Source organism: Trematomus bernacchii, unplaced genomic scaffold (assembly GCF_902827165.1).
Source record: "Trematomus bernacchii unplaced genomic scaffold, fTreBer1.1, whole genome shotgun sequence".
Taxonomy (NCBI): domain Eukaryota; kingdom Metazoa; phylum Chordata; class Actinopteri; order Perciformes; family Nototheniidae; genus Trematomus; species Trematomus bernacchii.
The window spans coordinates 1822579-1844830 of record NW_022987573.1 but is presented as its reverse complement, the minus strand read 5'-3'; positions in this window follow the sequence as shown (position 1 = coordinate 1844830).

Below are 22252 nucleotides of genomic sequence, written 5' to 3'. Positions count from 1 at the left end.
TTTTCTCTTTGAAATTGTTCACATAGATGAAATGAACAATATATAACCTGTTAAATGTTTAGTAATGTTAATTAGCAGATTGTTCTATACTTTAGATGGAGCAAAGCTAACTTTCCCCATCTTCTTTTTTGCTGATCAGAGTATCCTGGTATCCTGGTTCTAGCTTTATACTAAATGGACAGACTCAATGTTCAGTGGTCTACTTTCTACAGAATAAAAGGTCTCATCTGGAGGGAATTTTTATGTTTCTAGCTGCACAGAAGTTCATCTAATAATTCACAGGTATTGGCTTGTTTCCAGGCTGCCCACAGTGATCTGGCTCTACTTATCTCAGTGTGCAGCTGGGGCCCCTGCTCCTCCCTCGCAGCCACTCGCTGAGGAGATATGAGTTTACTGATGCTGTGCCAACAGCTAAATATGACTGTGATTACAGTGTGGTGCAGAGGTTACATAAGGCTTTAAGCCTGTCATTAGGAACGATGTTTTTAAACATTTCCAAAATCTGTATTTGGCACTCGCCTGCCTGTTTGTAAATGATGTTGCTGGTTGTGGTAGATTATCTTCATTTGCATTTCCTGTTACAGTAGAGCCATCCATCCATTTTCCATGGAGATTTGAAGACTTTATTTACTTATACAGTCAATTAGGATTATGTCACAACTCAACTTTTCTTTTTGTTTAATTGTTCTGCCATTTTCCTCCTATGATTTCAATGTGATGCCCATTTGCAATTTATTGACAAATCCTATGTTCAGTTGCATGCCTAATGTTGCATTATATTGTTGTGCTTTTTCATGAATGCTTCCACTTGCATTAGGTCCAATTTAGATAACAGTTTTGCTGATTGCGTAACGGGGGTGTGGTGATGCTTCTTTTGTGCTTACGTCAGCTTGACGGGGTTATTCTGCATCACCGTCAGACCAGTTTACAGCTGAGAGGATCTGAATGATTTGGATGTAGAAAATTAATCGGGGTCATGTTTCAACATGTTTTTTATAGTATCTGATAATCTGCTGTCAGTTTTTCAAGCTTGTAATCTGCTTCATAAAATGACAACAAGGCCCAAATATAAAATAATGATTTCCATTTGGTGATACAATTATAACACTGCCAGGTTTTTGTTTCTTGTCATAAAACATTGAAGAGATGAAACGATCTCTCTTTTCTCACAGTGTCTGTGCCAACTCGGTTTTAAAGCCAGCAATCTTCCCAGATGCGTATTCAAATAAAGATTCTTGAGTCTTGAGGGCCCAAATACAGAAACTCACAGGGAGCAGATATCAAACAAAGCATGAATAAAATACCTGAAAAATGTGTTTACAAGAAAACCGAAGCATAAAATATAAGTGTGTTCACCTGCACTAGGACTATGAACTAAGTGAAAGGTAATTCAATAAAATGGGGCTAAAAATCCACAGTGATTAGCTTGGGAATTAGCAGACACAGTCTGTGTCGCCATCTGTTGGTCATCAGCCAGCACCGCAGGAACTCTTTACGGTTCAAATCCCGAAAGCAGCAGAAGCAATCGTACACGCAGCGTTAGTTTTCACAAGGCCCGAACAACAATATTTTCTTGCCTGTAATAAAAGGACTTTTGAAAACATTATAAGTTGGAACTGGGCCAAACATTTTAATAGCATTATATGAATAATGTGAGCCTTACACTGGTGGTATTTCTTTACAGGGTTGTGCAAATGGTTTCTGTTATGGTGAACAGTTATTCATTTTGATTGTGCTTTAGTGCCCTTAATTGAAAAAAAAGAAGGAGAAAATGGTACAATTAAATCAATGGTTAAACATGTTGTTTAACCATCGATTTAACCAGTCATCTATGCTTACCTTTGCTGACGTCAGCTTTATATTTTCTGCACAACAACAATAGTATATTTGTCTTCTCATCCATCTCTCAGGAAGAAAAGATCCAATCGGTGTATTTCCCCGAATCTCAAACTGTTTAATTATAAGCTAACTGGACATATTTTCAGTTATTCACAGTAATGAATAACACTCACATCATGTGGGAATAAGTAACCAACAATTAGGAGTAGTTTTCTATTAAATGCATGAAGAAAGTTCCTGCCTTTCCTTCAGAACAAACACTAGTTGCATGTTAATCATCTAACAAACAGGCAGTTTTAGGATACTCTGCTGCCAGTCACTGATCCATCAGACAAGCTACCGTACGTCATTATTCTGAGAGGATTGCAGTGCTAAAAAAGGATTACACCATTTGACATTTTTCCTGACCAAAACTACTTAACCACTTTGATTAGAGACCCAAAATAGAAAGAAAAACATTTCTGACGAAGCAGCAGATTAACTAATATTTTGGGTTGGGCTTTTTACTTCTCGTGGGATTGATTTAGCTTAATCATAAATAGATATACATAATTTGAGGACACAGATCTGTCCCAGTTGCCTGTTGTGGACACAGCATGTTTAGCCTACAGTGTAAATGTTATTCTTTGTTATTATCGTTTGTATAATTTTCTCTATAGATAATTGAAAATGGCATAAGTAATGTTTCACAATTAAATAAAAAAACAGTAGTAATGGCAGATATATTCACACTTCACTTTGCAAAAGCACTGAGTTTTTCCTAAATGTAACCTCCTTTATACAATGGCTTACGAAACAAAAGGAAGGTAAATATACTGTGTTGTCATCGTACTATTTGTTCCGCATAAAAAAAGACAAAAAAAAAGCGCAGACATTTTCATTTTAAGTGGAGTTTTTCGAGGAAAAGTAAAATAGTATACAGATCCCCGAACACCAATATAATATTTCTCCTGCATATGCCTCAGCTGTAAAATGTTACCAAATCCGAAGTTTAACAACGTGTGAGTGGAGTTATTGATCTCTTCCAGATGTTGCCTGCTTTCTGTTTTCTATCAACTGCTCCTTGCCGTCTAACTCCTAATTGAGCCCAATATATTTTGTTGATATGGTTTATGTGATTTATCTCTATCTGTATTCATATCTGTGCTACACAATATGCATATCATTATTAAAATGTATATCAACGCTTTAACTGCCGAGGGTCAGAACCATTTGAATTAATACAAAATAAAAAAGCTTTTCTGCCTTTCACAAGTCAACAATACCTATATATATTGCAAAATCAGACTATAAGTATATTTGTGTGAGGTACAGACTTTCACGCAAGCTTGTCTTCTACAAACTAGTGGCTCCTTGTGTTACATTTGAAGTCACAAAAGGCCGATTTGTTTTTCCTTTTTACATCCTACTTGACAATTAAAGGTGCAATCCATATTGTTCATTACAGTGACACCGGGCTTTATTGATTTCCCCTTAGGCCAATATTGTACAACCCTAATGGCAAAGATCAGACTAAGGTCATTCATGGGACAAAACCATAAAACCATAGGAACCCAGGACATTTAAGACTTCTTAAATCAGATTGTTGCTGACCGACGTGATATCACATCCATTAAGATGAGAAGCTATTCATGTTTGGAACTGCCTCAATGCAGCAAGTAGACTCAGTGGCAGGATGTGAACCCCTGCAAGAAATGTTGCCAACGCTTGTCTTCGCTATATTTAAATATGCTCACCTTATACCTCTCAGTCTTTTGGATAATGAATCAACTGGGATTCTTGATTGATTTACAGCCACTGTGCTACGACCAAAAGCTGTCTCCTTTATTAAGAAATGTCAAGGACAGGGGACGTGTGATGTGTGGCATTCCCAGAGAGAGGGAGCATGTTAAGGGTTTGGCTCATTTAGGTAGAAGTACAATTTGTACATCGTAAAAGTGTCAACGTAGGTGTAAGTAAGTTATAGCCAGTATAGTAGAATCTGTAGATACAATTCTACTGTTTTGTTTCTCGAGCTGCTCTCAGCAAACCCACTCTACACCTGCTCAGCAAACAGACAAAGTTAGAAATATATTATATTGATTCACTGATGTTTTGCCAGTAAATGGTTTAATGTTTTAAAAAGGAAAGGGTTTTAAAGTGTTCAGGCTGCCCAGGAATCTGTAGAGAGGTTGTGATGTCTTGATAACTAAATTAGGAAGTTGTTGGTTAATGACAATTTAAGGAGTGTCTAGCGTAATCTGGCGTATCAAATTTAAGACTTCAGTGCTGGTTTGTAGTTCCTTGTGTCAAAAAGGACGTTTCTCAGCTTATTAGGCGTGACCAAGGTTAGATGACTTAATGCTGTTAGAACAGCTGAATGATGGATTGTGAGCAACAGAAAAGCCCGGTGCTTGATCAGAAACAAATCAGCGCTCCATGGCCTTAATCTGCGGGATTATAGCACTCCACTCGTAGTGCTGTTCATGTGTGTGTCTTGGGAAAGTATTCTCTGTAGGTTATTTGCCGGTGTAGTGTGTGTGCTTGAATGCTTTTCCATACTAACAGAGGAGTAAATGAGTGTGTGAACAGTCGTATTCAGAGCTACATATGCAGCAGCACACAGAGAGGGAGGAAGTGAGGGAGGGAGGGGAGGGAGGTGCCCATGGGTTAAGAGCTAAAGCCGCTTGGCCCAGATGAAGATGGCTCTCAGGCTCTCTGCCAATCACAGCCCATCCAACAGCCCACTCTCACTGACAGGGCAGGGTTAGGCCACACGCATACTGGATGTACATTCAGCCTACAGACATCGTGCAGCATGTGAAATAATAGAATACTACAGGGATAGAGACAAAGAGTAAGGGCTCTACGTAAAAGTGCAATTGTAAACTCACTGTAATAGATATTTGTTAAATAGGAAATGGACAAAATGACTAAGTATATGTGGTAGTGACAAATCAAGCGGTCTGAAAAGTGAAGCTTATGGGAAAGTGCCTTAAACTTTTTCTTTCTTTACATTACAGTATTTCTAATAGCCAGCTGCGTGCGACTCCACTGGTTTCAAAAATCAGATTGTATAGAAGTCTATGAGAAAATGACCCTGCTACTAACTTTCCGTTATGAGTTTATGGTCCCAATGGTTGGTTTTAAGTCTTCTTTAAAACAACATGATGTATATTTTGTACATTGAGTTCTACTTTGTGAATGACAGGTCTCTACCATCGTGTTGGTGTATCCGTGCTTTCGTCTTACAACATTGAACCTTTCACAGTGGGTTTTCAGGCTTAAAATGGTTCCCTTTTTCTTGGATGGTTAAATTGACTTCAGCATTAACTACAACAGCTGTTAATCTAATATTTGCATAATTAAATATTTTTAAAAATAAAATAATTTTGCTATTTTTCTGGAAATTTGGTTTGAATATGGAATGCCTTTCTATGAAAACCTGAATTGAATTTAGAAAAGTTAACAATGTCATGTTTCAGCTTTCAGGACCTCAAGTGGCGAAAAAGATTTCTAACTATTTGTATTGTTTTCAACTTGACAAAAATACACATTTTAGTCACATTGATCTAAAATATCTAACATGTTTGCCTCAGAACCCGCTCAATGGACCTCCCGTGGGTTTTGGGGACACTTCACAATAAACAACGATCAACATCCCTGCAGATATTTGAGGGCTGCTTACACTGTGAAAAAAGATTGCAGAGTGTTCGATGATTGATTGATGATGACTACTTAATGGCCTTTCTAATCTTCCTCATGCAAGCCCTTAATTTGATATCTTCTTCGTGTTGCTTCTGTTAAATGTGCTCAACTCACAGGGTAACATGCTCCCTCATGGACTAAAATGTCCCATTATCCTTTAGCATTCTGTCTTACCCTCTTGTGACCCACTCTTAAACCCTCCGCTTGCTGATTAATTTCCGCATGGATCTCCATCGCCATATTATTATTTCCTCCCTGTTCATCTTCCTGTCACTCAGATATTCTTACGTCTTTCTTGTGTGTCTTGTAGTATTGCAGAGCAGCTATTATAACAAATGATGATTAAAATATCAGAGAGTTGAGAGTTCCCTTGATGTGAACATCATGCAGTTTGTGGCTGGATAGTCAGTGAGGATAACATCTTTCTGAACATCTGCCAAAACTCAGAGAACAGTTCACTGTGACATAATGTCAAGCGTACTAATGGTTTGAAAACAAGCTTTCCTGTCATCCATTAAATGTCAGTTGTGTTTTTGGCCATGCTAGCGTTATCTCTAGGCAGGTGGTGAGGATTAGGGATGCTCTCTAAAGTTCAGTTTGATACATGCATCATGCAAAAATGTTTAATCCGATAGCTTGCAGCTATTCAGGCTTCAACAGCCACCTGTATGTCCATGTTGTCTTTGATTACTACATCTTCTTGCTCCATTTTCTCCTCTAATTTTCCCCCTTTTTATCCCATTGTCCCCTTCGAACATAATATATAATTTCCTCTCATTTGGCCACCTCTCCTTGGCTGCACGAGGCTGCCTTCCTTACTAATTAAAATGTACCTGGAGCTCAGGGACATTTAGGTGACCCCCATGCAATAATCGGAATTTATTGATGGAAATCCTATTCATTGTCCCGGTGAAATTCTTGTTTGAGGTGTGAAGCTGATGTAAATGTTCCAGCATAAGCAAATCTATTACATCTTCGTTCCAAATGATGTTTTAGTTTTTATAATAAATATGGTAATAATCATAATACACTTTATTTGTATAGCACATTTTACACAATATAATGCAACATATTTATTTAAACAAGCAAAGTTAAAGGTAGCAAACTAAATATTCAAAAATACAACAAAACAGAGGAATAACATTTCAATTATCATGACATGAAAATCTGTTTTTGATATGATTCAAATCAATTCTAAAGGTATGTCTTACTAAGTTTTTTGCATGACAGATTTATGGGCAGGTTGTTCTGTAGTTGTTTTGTCTCCCAAAGATGCTGGATGAAAACCCTCAATCATTAGAAAATATAATGGATTAGCATTGCAAAGGCCTGAGCGCTGAATGCTGAATTGGAATAAAGTATTAGCAAATCCTGCAAAGAAATCTAGTTGTTTTACTTGGCTACAATAGCAGATTCGAACTGGACACACTTGTGCAAACACCAACCTGGTCAACAGATCTGCGTGGTAACGGTGAGAGGCTTGCATTTTAAGTTCAAAGAGTTATACAAGTGCCGCCTGCAGCCCTTCAACAGATAATGGGCCACGGTCACGCAGAAATATATAAAAGAGAGAAGCAGGGTCGGGCAAAGTAACAAAAGAGGGATGAATACTCAGTAATCAAATAGAATCTCATCTACCGTCTAAAAAGAACATCAAAGGAGATGCTTAATCTCAGGAGGCACTACTTTGTTATCTGACGTGAATCCCTCTGTCTCTCAATCCCTCTCCATCCATCCCTCTCTCATGATGAGATGGATGAGGATGACCGTGCGTGAGGGAGGGAGGGAGGGAGGAAGGGAGGGATAATACCTCCTGAATACATGATGAATGTAGTCATTGGGCTTAAACTGACTGGGGGGTGAGTGGTGCACAGATACCAAGAGCGTGCATGTGAGTGACACAGAGCACCATCATCAACTCCCCCCCTGCAGCCTCTCTCAGTCTCTCCATCCTCCTCCTGGAGAGCGACACATGGCATCACGCAACAGACAAGACAAGTCAAAGACAGGATGAAATATTCCCTCTTTTTTTTTTCTTTTTTTTTTACTGAGCTACCACAGTCAAGACTAAGGGAAACGCAGAAGTAAAGCATCATCTTCTGGTTGGCTTTAGCCCACCAACATCCAGCTTTTAAAAAGAAAAACATCTGAAATCGTGCTCAGTTCGCACCGCCTGAGGAGGAGAGAGGATGCTGAACAACATGACTGATGGCGAGGAGGGAGAGGGGGGACCCAACAGACAGGGTGAGTGACGAAACCTGACCGCTGACTGATGTGAGAGAGGAGTGAGTGGCAGTGCGTGGACGTGTGTGCGTCAATTGCGTGAGAGTGTCAGCGTGGGTGATAAGTATGGGAGCACATGTGTGAGAAAGTTAGGGAAAGAGATGATGTCATTTTGGGAAGATACAGTATAAGTGTCAGTACTTGCATCTGCCTTTCTGTGTGTGAAGACCTAGGAGAGACAGAGATGGAAACAGGGAGACGTGCGAACACTGAGAGAATTAGACACATATATTATGGCTCCACCTGTAAAGAGAATGGAAACAGGTGTGTGTGCTCGAGGAAAGCATCAGTTCACTCCCGAGCCTCCTTACAGGCAGCCCCTTTTGGTGTTGCTTTTGTAAAATGTTTAATTCTTTTCTGCTGCTTGTTCAAAAACCGGTAGATGGTTGATTTTGACATTAGTGTAGATGTGTTTTCCTGTGGTTCATTCTCTGCCTGTAGATTCATATGTCCATGTCAAACATTTATAGCACTTTACTACAAATAGATTTCCTGTGAATGAGTGCAGCGCCTGCACAACGTCTGGGGAAACCTTTCTTTCACTTTCAACTCATTCATGTCTCTTCCCATCATGAACATCTCGCCAGAGGCAATATCAGCCTTTCATAATAGAGCATGTGTGTGGCTTTGAGTGTGTGTGTATATGTGTGTATAACTCTTCTTCGACTAGAGGAATTTATACAGTTTTATTGTATGGACTGGCTGACTTGGCATTGCCCCCAAAGACTGGTTTTTAAGGAAAACCTTATAATGAGTTGAGTTTAGTCTTTAGTGATCTGCCTCCATTCTCTTAGAGTTGTTCATTAACAGCTTTGACACATTCACATCTTGTCAAGCAAAAATAAAGACCTATTGAACTAGTTACAATAACAACAAAGACCTCCCTAGAACCCATTGCATAGACTTTCATCCGCCTGGTAACAATGCATAGTAGATTTAATGACATACATATTAGAGTTTTAAAGGGCCCATGTCATGCTTTTCCGGTTATTAACCGTCCCCTTGTGTGTTATGAAGGTTTTTCTGCATGTAAACGGTCTGCAGAGTCAAAACCCCTCAAAGTACACCCTGTAGTGAGTAAAACTCTAACACAGAAAAGACCTGTCTATGCTGCCCCAAAACGCCTCGTTGGAGATTTCTCATTTTCCATTGTTTGCTCCGGATTGGCCCAAATGGACCAATCCGGAGCACCTCACACACCAGGATCCCTTGGCTAACTAACAGGGAGTCCCCATTGACTTGCATAGAGCTCCCTGAACGCTGGTAATAGACGAGTTGGGATTGCGGACAAATGCTCTCCGCAGACCCATTCTCACAGCGTTTATAAACCTTTTTCTTACTCAATATCAAGCCACACTCGGCTGTGAGTGTTTGTGTGTGTTCAGGATGAGTTTCGCTTGTTCTCGCTGTATCGCCGACCCGGAAACCTGTCCACTCCTCGCAGCAGCTCGAAGCAGCGGCAAGCAGTAATGAGCCTCGCAACGTCCCGACCAATCAGAGCACAGTGGGCTCACAGGGAGGGGGTGGGCAGGAGCTCCAACAAGCCGTTTAGGACAGAGAGTGAATACACATACTATACAGAGATGCTGTATGAGAAACCAATGTGATTTTGGAAAATTGCACAATTTAAATCTATTCTAGTAGACCTCAATAATGGAAATATGATCAGTAGAAATGGCCATGACATGGGACCTTTAAGGCTGTTTTCATCTTAGCTCAATTGACTTGTCATAAAGCACAGGTGGCGCAGACTATGCATGTGCAAATAAGCCACAAGCTAAACAAAGTAAGAGTGTAAAACAACAGTTGGTCTTTAAAGGCCACTACACACCAACCCGATTTTGGGAGTCAGAGGCCGTCAGAGGCAGTCGGGCATTCGCGGCGCCCTACTCAGGTTGGTGTGTCCCGCACCGTCGTCTCTTTACGGCACCTTTTCACACCTCCCAATGCCTCCCGATTCAACATGTTGAATTGGCCGCGGGAGGTCAGAGAAAGTCGGCCCAAGCAATCACTCTGATTGGCTGTTCACACTACCGCTGCCTGCTAGTAAGGACAGTTATTGCCACTCGTCGACTGAAGTATTTGCGGTGTGTTCGTAGGCGGGCGGCGTAGCGGGTGGCGTAGCCGACGCAGGCGACGAAGCTGACATAAAAGTCGGGACGCCTTCGGTACGCGTTCTTTGGTCTCAGGTGGGTGTGTAGCGGCCTTAAAGTTTACCTGGAAGCAATCGTAAAACTCTGAAATCAGTATTGGATGAAACACAAAAAGTAAATGACTGCACTGTCAATCGAAGAAAATGAATAAACATCAAAGAAGCATAACACACGTCTACAATCCTCTGTACTTTGGTTTACTTGGTGCTGGCATGTTTACTTTCCTGTTTGGTTGTATCGTGCCAAAATATGATGATAATAAGCACTAAACAGCTGAGGCATCACGACATAAATTAAATTGAGGGTTACATTGGTCAGATACTGCATATGCCAGGAATTTCAACTCCTTGTGTCCATAAGACTACAACAGAGGGTCAATGACCTTTTGCCTTTCAAAGGTCATGATTTGAATTACAGCATAACACCAGAGGGGGGAATAAACAGGTTTCATTTGTGGTACGCAGGTAGGGTGACCAGGTGCCAGAAAGCCACAAGTGGGACAGAGAGTATGTTTGTGTGGGACAATGTGGGACATGTAAATGTAATGTTGACGCATGAACTGTCAACGGGGGGGGGGGGGGGGGGGGGGGGGGGGGGGGTTGGGTACACTGTGGACCTCTGTCGCCTGTCAGCGCAACTTACATAATGCCGTTTAAAACATATAATAATGGGTGGTGCCGGCCGTCAGCGAACCGAGCCGGCCTTTCTCCGCAGAAAAGCGTTTTGGCCAATCAAAATGAAATATGCGGGACCTCGTCTCAATTTGCGGGACGCACCAAAAGTCGTGAAAATGCTGTGCAGTCCCGCGCAAAGCGGGACATCTGGTCACCCTATACGCAGGAGTGTGATCAGGATATGAACCAAACACAGAAAAGTATTATAGTCCTGCCTGTTTGAACAGAGCAGACGAGATGACAGATTGTAATCTGTCATGATATCTACAGTAATCAATAATCGCAGCAGGAGTTCAGATGGTTCAATACTGCTGTAGGATTGCTGCTAAAAAATGTAAGTTGGCTAAATCTTTTTATGAAATTACTTTCCGATTAGGTTATATATCAATGTGTCTACACCCCTGTAAGCTCTGTCTTGTTGTTGACCTTTCAATACGTTTTATTGAATATTTATAGTTTTGTGTTGCTTGTATTGTGGCTTATATTTGGCATCAGACATAACAGAAGGAACACATTTTAATGCAATACAATCCATCTGAGTTGTCAAACTTTCCTTGAGCAAGGCATGTAATCTTCAACCCACTAATTACGACTAATACATACTGAGTAAAGTATTTTAAAATGGGAGAGATGTCAGCCATCACTGCATGGTCACAGTGCCGTCAGCACAGTGAAGCTTGCCACCAAAACACGGCCTGACTGAGAGCAGCTGGTGCAGGAGATAAACCAAGGTCATGTTAATGTCACATTTTTGGCGGTCTTTATTTAAAATCATCTAATGCCACCATGTGTGAGTAATATGGGTCATAGTTGAGGATTTTGTTATTGTACTGGATATAATACATAAAAACAAATAGATAAGGTTTAAACTGAAAAACATATAATATTTAAAGTAAAAACTAAGTTAAAGCAGTCAAATAAATATAGTTTTCAGACAAATGCTTAAATGCTTTATACAGTCTAACTTACACCACGTCTATTTCAAAAAGAGAAATTCACTGATTTAAAAATAGATTTTGCAATAATCTCATTCATTACCAACAATCATGTTTTTATTTTTTGATTGTTTATTGTCAGCTAGTCCTCATGTATGAGGTGTGTCTTTTATATCAAGTATACGTTTAAGATTTCTGGGACTATTCATTTCAAAGTTTGTTCACAGTTTATAACAGACGATGTCAGGTTGCAGGCGCTGCCTCTCGTCTCGGTGTCCTTGTCTTTTTGGTCGGTCACTATGAGCTTTGGGGGCAGATGGTGTGAAACTGCCCTCATACAGTAGGTCAGTTCAGACTGGAAAAGATTAAACGTGCAAACACACACCATATACAAAGCATGCTTTCAGCTGAATGAAAAGTCAGGGGAACAAAGTTAGAACAATTCACCCTGAAGGGGGTATGCATTTCCATACTAATAGTATGATTTATGTGGCCTATTTATAGTTTATCATAATATAAAAGTTTATATTAGAGGAAAGTCAAGGATCAGAAATCTGGATCTTGACCTTAAATATCTTTGGCAAATTTCCAGGCATTCCAGCCAATAGTTGTCATGATATTTTAATCTAAACCTCAGATGTCCACTTTGTGGTATAGTGCTAGAAGAAAAGTCAAAGGGTTACTTCAGCTGGTAGGATTTACTGTCCGTGGATCATACATTTATACATTTCATGGCAAAGAGTTGTTCAGTCGTGACCAAAGTGTTGAATTTCACAATCTTGCTTTATTTTTAAAAAGCCTCCAAGGTTCAATTATAAAGTAATTCAAAAGAACAAATATCAAAGAATGTCTAAGATTATGTACAAATGTTTTTAAGTAGACATCTTCATTTGTTTCTGTTCTCATATCCTGTTATAAATGTGATGACCCCTGGGACTTATGTTTGACCCCAAGCTCCGAGTAGGAACAAACTGCTGTTGGCTTTTATCAGTCGGAGCATTTTATTGAGATGAATCACTTCCAGCAGGATAGTGTTAACTAAATTGCTTCCCAGTAAAGAACTCCTGCTCTCCCTCTCTCAGGTGAATGATTACTGGCTGACAGGGAAAACATCTATTAACTCTACTTCAAGGAATGTAGGGGAATAGGCTGATTTGCCCTCTGACACAGAACAAGATAAAATGTGATCATATTTTTTTATATTTGAGATAACTGCTTCCAGATATTTATGCTGAGCAACACTTTGCCTAACACATGCAGACATCTGGGTAAGAAGGAAGACTTAATTCAGAAAAACAGTTCCAGTTTGTTCCTTTAATAGGAACTGTTCAACATTTTGAAAATACGCTTATTTTTTATCTTAGATAAAAAGGTTGATACCACTCCTCTGTATATATGGTAAAAAAAGTGGCTAGCGACCAGTTAGCTTAGTCAAGAGACAGGGAAAAGCTGGCCTATAACTGTCAAAATGTGTACAAATATGCTACAGAAACAATGTTATTATATTACTAATTGAAAAAATGCTGAACTTTTGAGGTGCTGGTAGGCCGATTTGGTTACATTTGGACCACACCAGTGCTAAGCTAAGCTATCTCACTTCTAGCTTCATATTTATTATTGGAGGGTATCAATCTTCTCATCTAACTCTCAGCAAGATTAATGCAAATAAGCATATATCCCAAATATTAATTTGTTGGTCTGATATGTATGCACCTATTGCCCTCCAAAGCACAACCACAGCCTGCTGACATGGACTTAATCTGCATGCCAGATGTCGTTAGCTCATCCATGGTGTTTGAATCAGAATCAATTTGTCTGATTGCCCATACAATAATGCAGAGTGTTCACCATTGTAATTCCACCGAAAGACAACGGTCCCCTGAAACATTTGCAAGAGTTGATTCTCCTCCTAATGCATAATGGTGATGTATAGTCTTTGTCAGGGTCATAGCTCAATGGAAAGAAGGTCAACAAGTAACCTGTTGTTATAAGTGCAAACCATAGTAAAAGAAGCAGTGAGCGACATTATTATGATCCTGTAATAAACACATGTATATGGGAAGCAACAGCAGTTACTTAAAGCTTTAACTGTGAAATTAGAATAATTCTTCAACATGAAAATGTGTGTGTTGTTTGGTCTCTGTAGACAAGAGCAGTCATGTAATTGTGCATCAGGAATCATCATTTCAGAGGAGGGCAGCATTACTTAAAGCTGCTCTCTTAATGCCATGTAAAGGATTTTAATATTGCTGCTACTCAGTAATTTCACTGATGTGTCCTCAGCTGATTTACAGCTTTAATAAACTGGCTCAGGACATTTGTCAGCAGGGTCCAACAATGATGATACAGTTTGACATATCAGATTTATCCTTTACCTCCAGCGTGTGATAGATGTGTATTACGGAGGTTGGCGGGGGATTGAACAGCGAACAATGTGATGATAAGTCATGTGAGTAATTGTCAGTTATCCTCTGATGTATTGTGAGTTACTGAATAGCGCAAGAGTAGTGTGTCGGACACTGACTTGAATCCATAAAGAGTCTGAAGGACATATGGTGAGGTTGGATTTAGAATCTTAAGAACACAATTTCATAGATTGATCCAGCTCAATGAGTTTAATGTAAGCACGTCGTACATTTTATTTCCATTCCATTTTTTGCACTTCTTTTTTTTTTTTTATGGTTGAAAGTCAATTTTGTATGACAACATGATGACAGCGTCCCAAAAAAGACGTCATAAAGTAATAACACTCTTTTGGACAGTTGAAGAAGCATTGATTGAAGGAGATATCCAAAATGAAAAAAAGCGTTACAGTCTAAAATGTACCCACTGAAGAAGCAGAGATAGCAGGCTATTTGTTTCCATAAATGCATTTATTGTTTTGCTCTGTCCATGCGGGGGCAACACACACAGCTGTAAATATTAAGATATTATCTTATAAAGCTTTAATTTCCCCATAACTCTTAAAGGAAATATCTGGCGCTTTAGCTGCTAAACCTTCCAAAGCAGTGAAGGTGTGGCCAAAAACTAAAAAAGTTAGATTGATGGTGCATAGAGCCAACAGTTGAGAGACAGTTGATGTTGATCTGTGTGTTTGTAGTCACCTTTAACATAGCACATTAGTCATTTCATTAAAATAAAGATAATGTTAGCTTTAGGGGATGGGGATATATTACTGCGGTAATAACTTTAAGACTTACTGAGGCTTTGATGGCTTAACTAAGACCATGATCACATTACAAAGGCTGACCTTTTGAGATCCAGAAGCAGAGCAATTGAACTGGAAAGTGGGAATACTAGAAGAGCTTTCCTCTAATCCTCCCACTGTGCCCCAACATCTACATCGACATCTCTCCCACCCAGTTGCTTCAGATTAGAGATGATTGAGAACAGCGTAGTCTGACCTTTTCTTCCTCATCACTTTACCTCCTATAGTTCACCCTCAATGTTCCACTCACAGATGTCTCTGTGCCATCAAGCTACCTTGCTGTTCAAAAACTGTTAAAAAAACACATAAAAAAGCCACCATGTTTGACTGACATGCTTCTTTATTACGATGAACAGTGGTTTCCACAATCCTACACCAAACCAGCTCCTTGGAATACTCCTACCACTACAGCACCAAATCTCCCACTGAAAATAGTCCCCAACAAATACACAAATTACTCTTCCTTTGAAATACATTTCCTAGAAACAAAAATGAAAGAAGGCCTATTTATTTTTGAGTTGCTTACAGGGATTGGTAGTTAGGGGATTGGTAGTTAGGGCATTGGTAGTTAGGAGATTGGTAGTTAGGGGATTGGTAGTTAGGGGATTGGTAGTTAGGTGATTGGTAGTTAGGGGATTGGTAGTTAGGGTGAGAAAGGCGGCAAGTTTCGATAGAGATACTTGCTCATATTTGTATTTTCGTGACAATAACTTAAACAGAAGAATATATGTTGCCAGCTTTATTAGTATCATTTGAATTTGAAATGATGGTTGATGGTCTAAGAATTTTGTCAAATGAGTATGGAAAGTTAACAGGAATATGTATTAGATATTTATAACATAAACAGAAAGTAAATGTTTGAGTAAAAATGAAAGGATTTCCAGTATTTCTTTGTGAAATGACCAAACTTTTTTTATCATTTCGGACCGCAACTGTAATGTTGTGGTTGTTTAACGGTCTATCTTTCTTTTCTAATATCCATCAGTTTACTTATCCAAGTCACCATTTTCTTACCCTTGCATGCATCTAAAAAACATTTAATTTGACTCTCTCATTCCCAAAGTAGCTTTTTGCTTTTACTTTCATTTAGTTCGGCATGGTTTCAATACCCAACCAATGCTATGTGAAGGAAAAGTATTGGAAGAAAAGCATCAAGCTATAAATTGATCATTATATCCTCCCTGATATAATGTGGGAACACTCAGTAGCAGGATTTGTTTACATCAAAAAAGTACAGATGAGTTATAACAAAGTCTTTGTTGGCTCAACCTTTGCATTTCTCTCCAGCATGACAAATAAGCAGGACACTACTTTTTACCTCCTGTATTTATTTGATACCTTAGCTATCAATACAGTATGTAGGCCTGTGTTGTATTGAATTAATTGCATCTTCTCCTCACATCCAATCCCCCCCTGACTCAAACATGCGAACAAGCACAGGAACAGGGTGGTCTCATTAACAGCTGAGATATATCTATACAGAAGGTGCCAACTGAGTTCTATTCTCTCTTGCAAACACGCCCGTTCATGTTGGAGAGGCATGTTTTGTTCATTGTTCAATTCTAAAAGCTTGACATCTGGAAAGTGTTGAGGCTGGTTTGTTGTTTTGAAGCTCCATGATGAGATCTGTTGACATGTTGATGGATGCGTCCAAATTTACGGTCCCATGTTCGTGTCTGTGCGACTGATGAAGCGCTGTTTGTTTTAAAATGATTAATAGCCATCACATAAACATCAGGAGTTTATGCAAGAGGAAATTTGAGTAAAGTTCATGTGAACGTTTTGTTTGTATTTCAAATTAAAAAAAAGGCTTAAGGATATCTGCTAAACCTGTTGCAAATTATTATAAGACGTGAGATGTTTTGCATCACTGCTATTCTGCTGACTTGCATAATTGCAGTTGATCAATATTGCTGGTGGGCTTTCGTGTCTTCATGTGTTTTGCATGTGTAGAAAACAATGGACCAGAAAAAAGGTTGTCCAACTGCTGAATAATTCTAGTTTAATATAAGACATGTCTTTAAGTGCAAGCATGTATTCATTAGAAGAAGAAGGCTGTATATGAAGATGTATTGTATTGGTTCCAACTTATTCTCAGAGGAATATGGAGGTGTGATCCAAAATACTATAAACTCTTGCTGCTATTGAGAGGCTGAGCGAGAATGATTAACATAATAACCTCCAGATTACTTTTAAACATGTATTGACTGCTAAAGGATATTGGAGAGGGTCTGAAATTGCATAACTTCAAATAAAAATAAGTGAATCACGACTTTATGGCCCTCTGAGCTGAGTTCTTGTTAGCTGGCGTATCGGCAGACTGTGACTCCTTTAATCAATGCAAGCCTGTCAAACTGTGATTAAAAACAGTCAATAGGATCTCATCAGGTGAAAGAGGCAGTTTTATAGTTTTGCAGGTATTAAAGGTAGGGTAGGTAAGTTTGAGAAACCGGCTCGAGATACACTTTTTGTTATATTCCATGGAATGCTCTTAACATCCCGATAGCAATGAATATCTTAAGTGCTTTGACAAAAAATCCATACAAAATGTCATCTGTGGAAGCCGTAGTACTGTAAAAAGCACGACCAGTTATTTTAGCCGGCCTGGCTAAAATAACTGGATGGCCTACCCATAAATATATATACATAGATATGGGCCTACCTGCCTGTCAGCCTTCCATCTGTGCACAAACTTATCTCGTGCCCTCATTGGTCATGTGCGCGTTCGTGTGTGTTGGAGGAGGGGCTCTGTAAGGAAGTGGCAGATTTTCTCCGGTTGTGTATTTTCAAATTCTAGCGATCTCGAGCCGGTTTCTCAAACTTACCTACCCTACCTTTAAGTCATCAACCAAATATTAGACTAATTACAATTTGACCTGGGGTGCAAGATTACAATTCAGGGAATCTACAAAAGCCAGTATAGGATCAATCTTTTAGCAAACATGTCTGCACAAAGGTTGCATGTCAATCCATCCATTAGGAGTCCAACAGGTGTAACTATTCTGTATCATATTCATTATATTTACATCACAAACAGAGGATATATCTAACTGTATAGAGGTCCAAGGGATGACATCATTTGTCATACAATAATGCTCCTGTGGCAGGAAAACTGTACTTAGATCCATGTTTTGATGACTAGTTTTTCAATGTTATTTTTCTCAGAAAGCTTCACATTTCAGTGTCATCCCAGCTGACTGCAATCTGAAAGAGAGACACAAACGTAGGCACACTGACAGGGAAAAGAAAGTGTCAGTCAGGAGAATTATTTAAATTAAAGAAATGACTTCATGGAATTAGCTTTAATTCCTCAGTTACAGCAGGCGAGGTGAAAATAAACGAGCTACGGGTGCCGTTGATGTAATGTTTTCTGTCTGTCCAGCTGATTGGTGCATTTTTCTAACATGCAGAAGTTAATTTCTGCCTTCCTGTGTCCAGCAGCTGCTGGATAATCCCCTTGAGCTTGCGTCCTATTAAGCTTTTAAAAGCCGGTATAAACTGTCCATTTTGTAATAGCCATGTCACATCAAGGGTACAAATCTACTGCCTTTCATCTGCAGTCAGGTCATGGCAGCATCATTACAAACATTTTCAGATCTATTCATTCTGCAGCGATGTTCTTGTTTTGAGCTGATCACTTCGTATCAATAGGTCATGGCTGTCTATCCTGAGGATTAAACAGGGATGTAGAAAAAGGTCATCTATCAGTAAAGAAATCGTTTAAATCTACTGAACATTAAAATCTGAAATGTATGTGCAAATATGTTATGTGTACTGTACTGACACATTTGTTTCTGTAATTCAACTATAATTTTGTACATTTCATTTACCTTGGGCAGCCAACAACTATTTGATGGATCCATTTCCATGACCTTCTGTACAGACTTACGTGTCCTCGTTAACAGATTGTTGTTTGAATATATATACGTAAATGATTACCTGCCTTAGGTTTATACAGTTAAAAATTACCAACTGGGCCAGTTAAGGCCAACAATAATTGCTTACAATCTAAACCACTGTATGTAATTGCATTAAGACTTTAATTAAAAAATCTGAATATGAGGAATAATATCAAGAAGGAAATTAAATTAAATATGTACAAAAACATAAAGAAAATACAATAAAAATAGTAAAAATGGCTGTTGAATGAACAATACATCTGAAATAAACGTGGACGATCCTGCAGTTTTAAGCACATTTTTAGGCTATTGTCATTGCAGAACAAACCCATCCATCCTGTATAAGTTACATATAAAGGTTAATACAATTTTGTATTTTAGAGGTAGTTTAGAAATGAGTTTCAGTGCATGCATATAAAGCATTAGAAAAGAACTGATCCTGGGGCAGCTCTTTGTGTGGACACAATGAACATGGGGCTAAATGGGATGGTTTGTCCATACACTACGTCTCATTCTCAGCACTGCGGTAGCCCGTCACCTCAAATAAACTCACAGGTTCCCTGGTGCTTTATTGAGCTTCTTCACCTGCAGGGCTTCAAGATTATATTTTACATTTAAGTCTGTAGTTTTTGTTTCTGTGGCAATGTTTGGGTGGCATGACCTTTTTGTGGATACCCTAAGATAACAAAAGCTTTTACAACTGAATAGATAACCTTGCTGTTCACACCCAACATAAGCTCGTTAGTTATCTTCAGTAATAAGAGTTTATCTGTGTAGGTCACTTTTGACAATCTTTTATCTATGGGCCAATGGTTTTTCCTTGTTGTGTAATCAAAGGGTATGTGTTGTCTGTGCTTTGATACCGTCAGATGTGCCGTATTTCATCAGGCCCACAAAGAGTGCAGGTTTTCTAAGGTGCCACAGACAGAGGAAAAGTGCTTCATTTGGGTTGTTTTGTCACCTCAGGCCAAATTACATTTTATAGCCACTTATAAGCTCAAACTAGAAGCAAAAATCCTCAGACAGAGCACTTCTGCTTGTAACAGCCAACAATGAAGACAAAAAGTATTTTCTTCTTTTTGTATTACAGCCCCCCAGGTAGCTCTACCAGACTCAAAGACTTGGTTATTTAAAAAAAAAACATATTTTTCCAGATGACCACCATGATTTGCAGTCTGAATTTGCATCCTGTGCAGTTTCCCCCTTGTGCTGCAGCAAATTGCTACACAAAATAATACAATTTTAAAGAAATAAGATTAAATATCTAGAAAATAAAAACACATTTAATGATTTCAGAGAATATCTGTCTTTCCTATGTAGGATAACCATCATAGCAGCAAAATACAGACATTTGAGATGCAGCTCTGTTGCGTGAGATGAACATATGTTTAGCAGTCCTTGCGAGTCAAAAGGAGCAAAAGAGAGGTGAGATCCAGACTGTGAACGGTTTGGTTCAGCCTCATCTGCTGTGGATAACGTGTGAATAAACTCTGTGAAATATATAAATCAAGCAGCAACATTGAGGAAGCAATTCAAACTGAACCTCATATTTGAAAAGGTTATATATTTTTTTGTAAAGACAACTCATAACTATGATGGGATTTTACAGTGATTCAATATGTAGGTCTCCTGGCTACAAAATGTTGTCAGACAGAAGGGTGTCGCCCTGAACATTGTCAGGCAATTATCATATGGATATTAGGGCTTGTAATTAACATGCTGCGCTTCCCCTTCTGTCTGCCCCCCCACCCAATTTAGGACTGTAATGTGGATTGCCTTCCTTCCTGTGTCTCATCTGTATAAATGACATTGCTTTTCTGTGTAACGGGGTCAGATCCTGGTACTATCTACTAGTGCAGGACCTCTGTCCTTTCCAGCTGGAAATATGATTGATTCTGTTAAATGCTATAACTCTTTATTAAATAACACGACTTTGGTTTAAGCTTGTATATTTGTTCTTTTCTCATAGCATCTCCCCTTTTAATACATGATATACATTTGATTGACCTTTTAGCCAAACACATGCGCAACTGAACAACACGACAGCAGGAATATGAAGAACTTGTACTTTACCCCTTATGTAACAACGCAGACAATACTTATACATCGACTGATTATGACCTCATCACAAACACAATCTCACAAAGGCATCTAGTGAAACATGATTTTGAAAGCTGATTTCACTCAAAGCAAAGAACTGAAATGAGCTTCCAATGCAGATTTAAAAAAGATGGCGGATTAAAGAATACTCAGGTGGTTTGTAGCTGAGACTCTAGAGTAGAAGTAGAGGTCATCATTATTATCACCACAGAGGTCACACTATATGACATCTCTTAGTGATAATAATGATGACCTCTACTTCTACTCTAGAGTCTCAGCTACAAACCACCTGAGTATTCTTTAATCCGCCATCTTTTTAAAAACATTTCAAAGGACGTTACATGTAACTAGAGAGTCTGTTTATATTTATTTTAATGTGTTGTGTTCGGGTATTGATAGAGAGCTGAAAAAAGCTCTAATCCTTCATGCAGCAACAAAAAAATGAAATATTGAAACGCTGGCTAATCCAATTTGACAGGCAGCACATCTTTAGGACAGCAGTCCATCGTTCAAAGGATTATGTGCTGCGTGAGAGCAGTTTGGCTGGCATTAGACTCTCCCTTTGCTTTAAAGATTAGTTTACAGTATAATACTGCTGCAGCTTGGGAATAGAAAGAGAGGACTTGATTGTGTGGCGTTCACCAACCAGGAGCTGCAGGATGTTCCCCTCGTGTGTCTCTTTTCACAACGCAGACAGGCTTTTAAAAGCTGTCTGGCTCCTAAAACCTTTGTGGGACATTCATTTGTTTATTGTTGTTCAGGAGGTACGGGATTCTTGTAAATTACAGTTTTTAGACTCACTACTTCAGAGGTAGATAAAGAGGAAGGAGGCTAAGAGATGTCATATAATGTGAGGTCATAAGGGTGAGAAAACTAGGATGACTTGGATTAAGGAGGAAGGGTTCACTGCACCTAATCCTATACAAAGAGGGAAACGTAAAAACTGATATGGCAGCCTTAAAAATGACCTAAATTAGGGGCAATCATTTCCCTTTAGAAGGGGGAAGCAGGGTATCCATTTCAGCATCTATGACCAATCTGTTGATGGGGATGAGGGGGCCACTCCCTCAATTAAACAAGCAAGTCAAATGCAGCGGAAAGATCAGAAATGACAAACAACAAGTGGGCTGTTGAAGAATAAGATGAAGAATATATGGTAAGGAACTGGGGGTGGGGGGGAGGACGTTGTGAATTAAGGAAATAGCTACTTTTACCACTCCAATCCCAGTGTCTAAATTGAACAGTGATTCAAACATTGAGTAATCTTAGCTCTATTATGTTATCATCTTTTTCTGATTTTCTCGTTTTTAGCTCAACACCAGCGCTATTTGGTTTGGATGTGTTTAGACATGTTTTTGTAAGTCCCTTAGTTCCAGCATGAAACAGCTGTGAGTGATGACGACTGGCTGGTGTTTCTGTGTTTCAGGTGATGGACTTCCCAAAGAAAGCAGTCCTTTCATCAACAGCAGCGCAG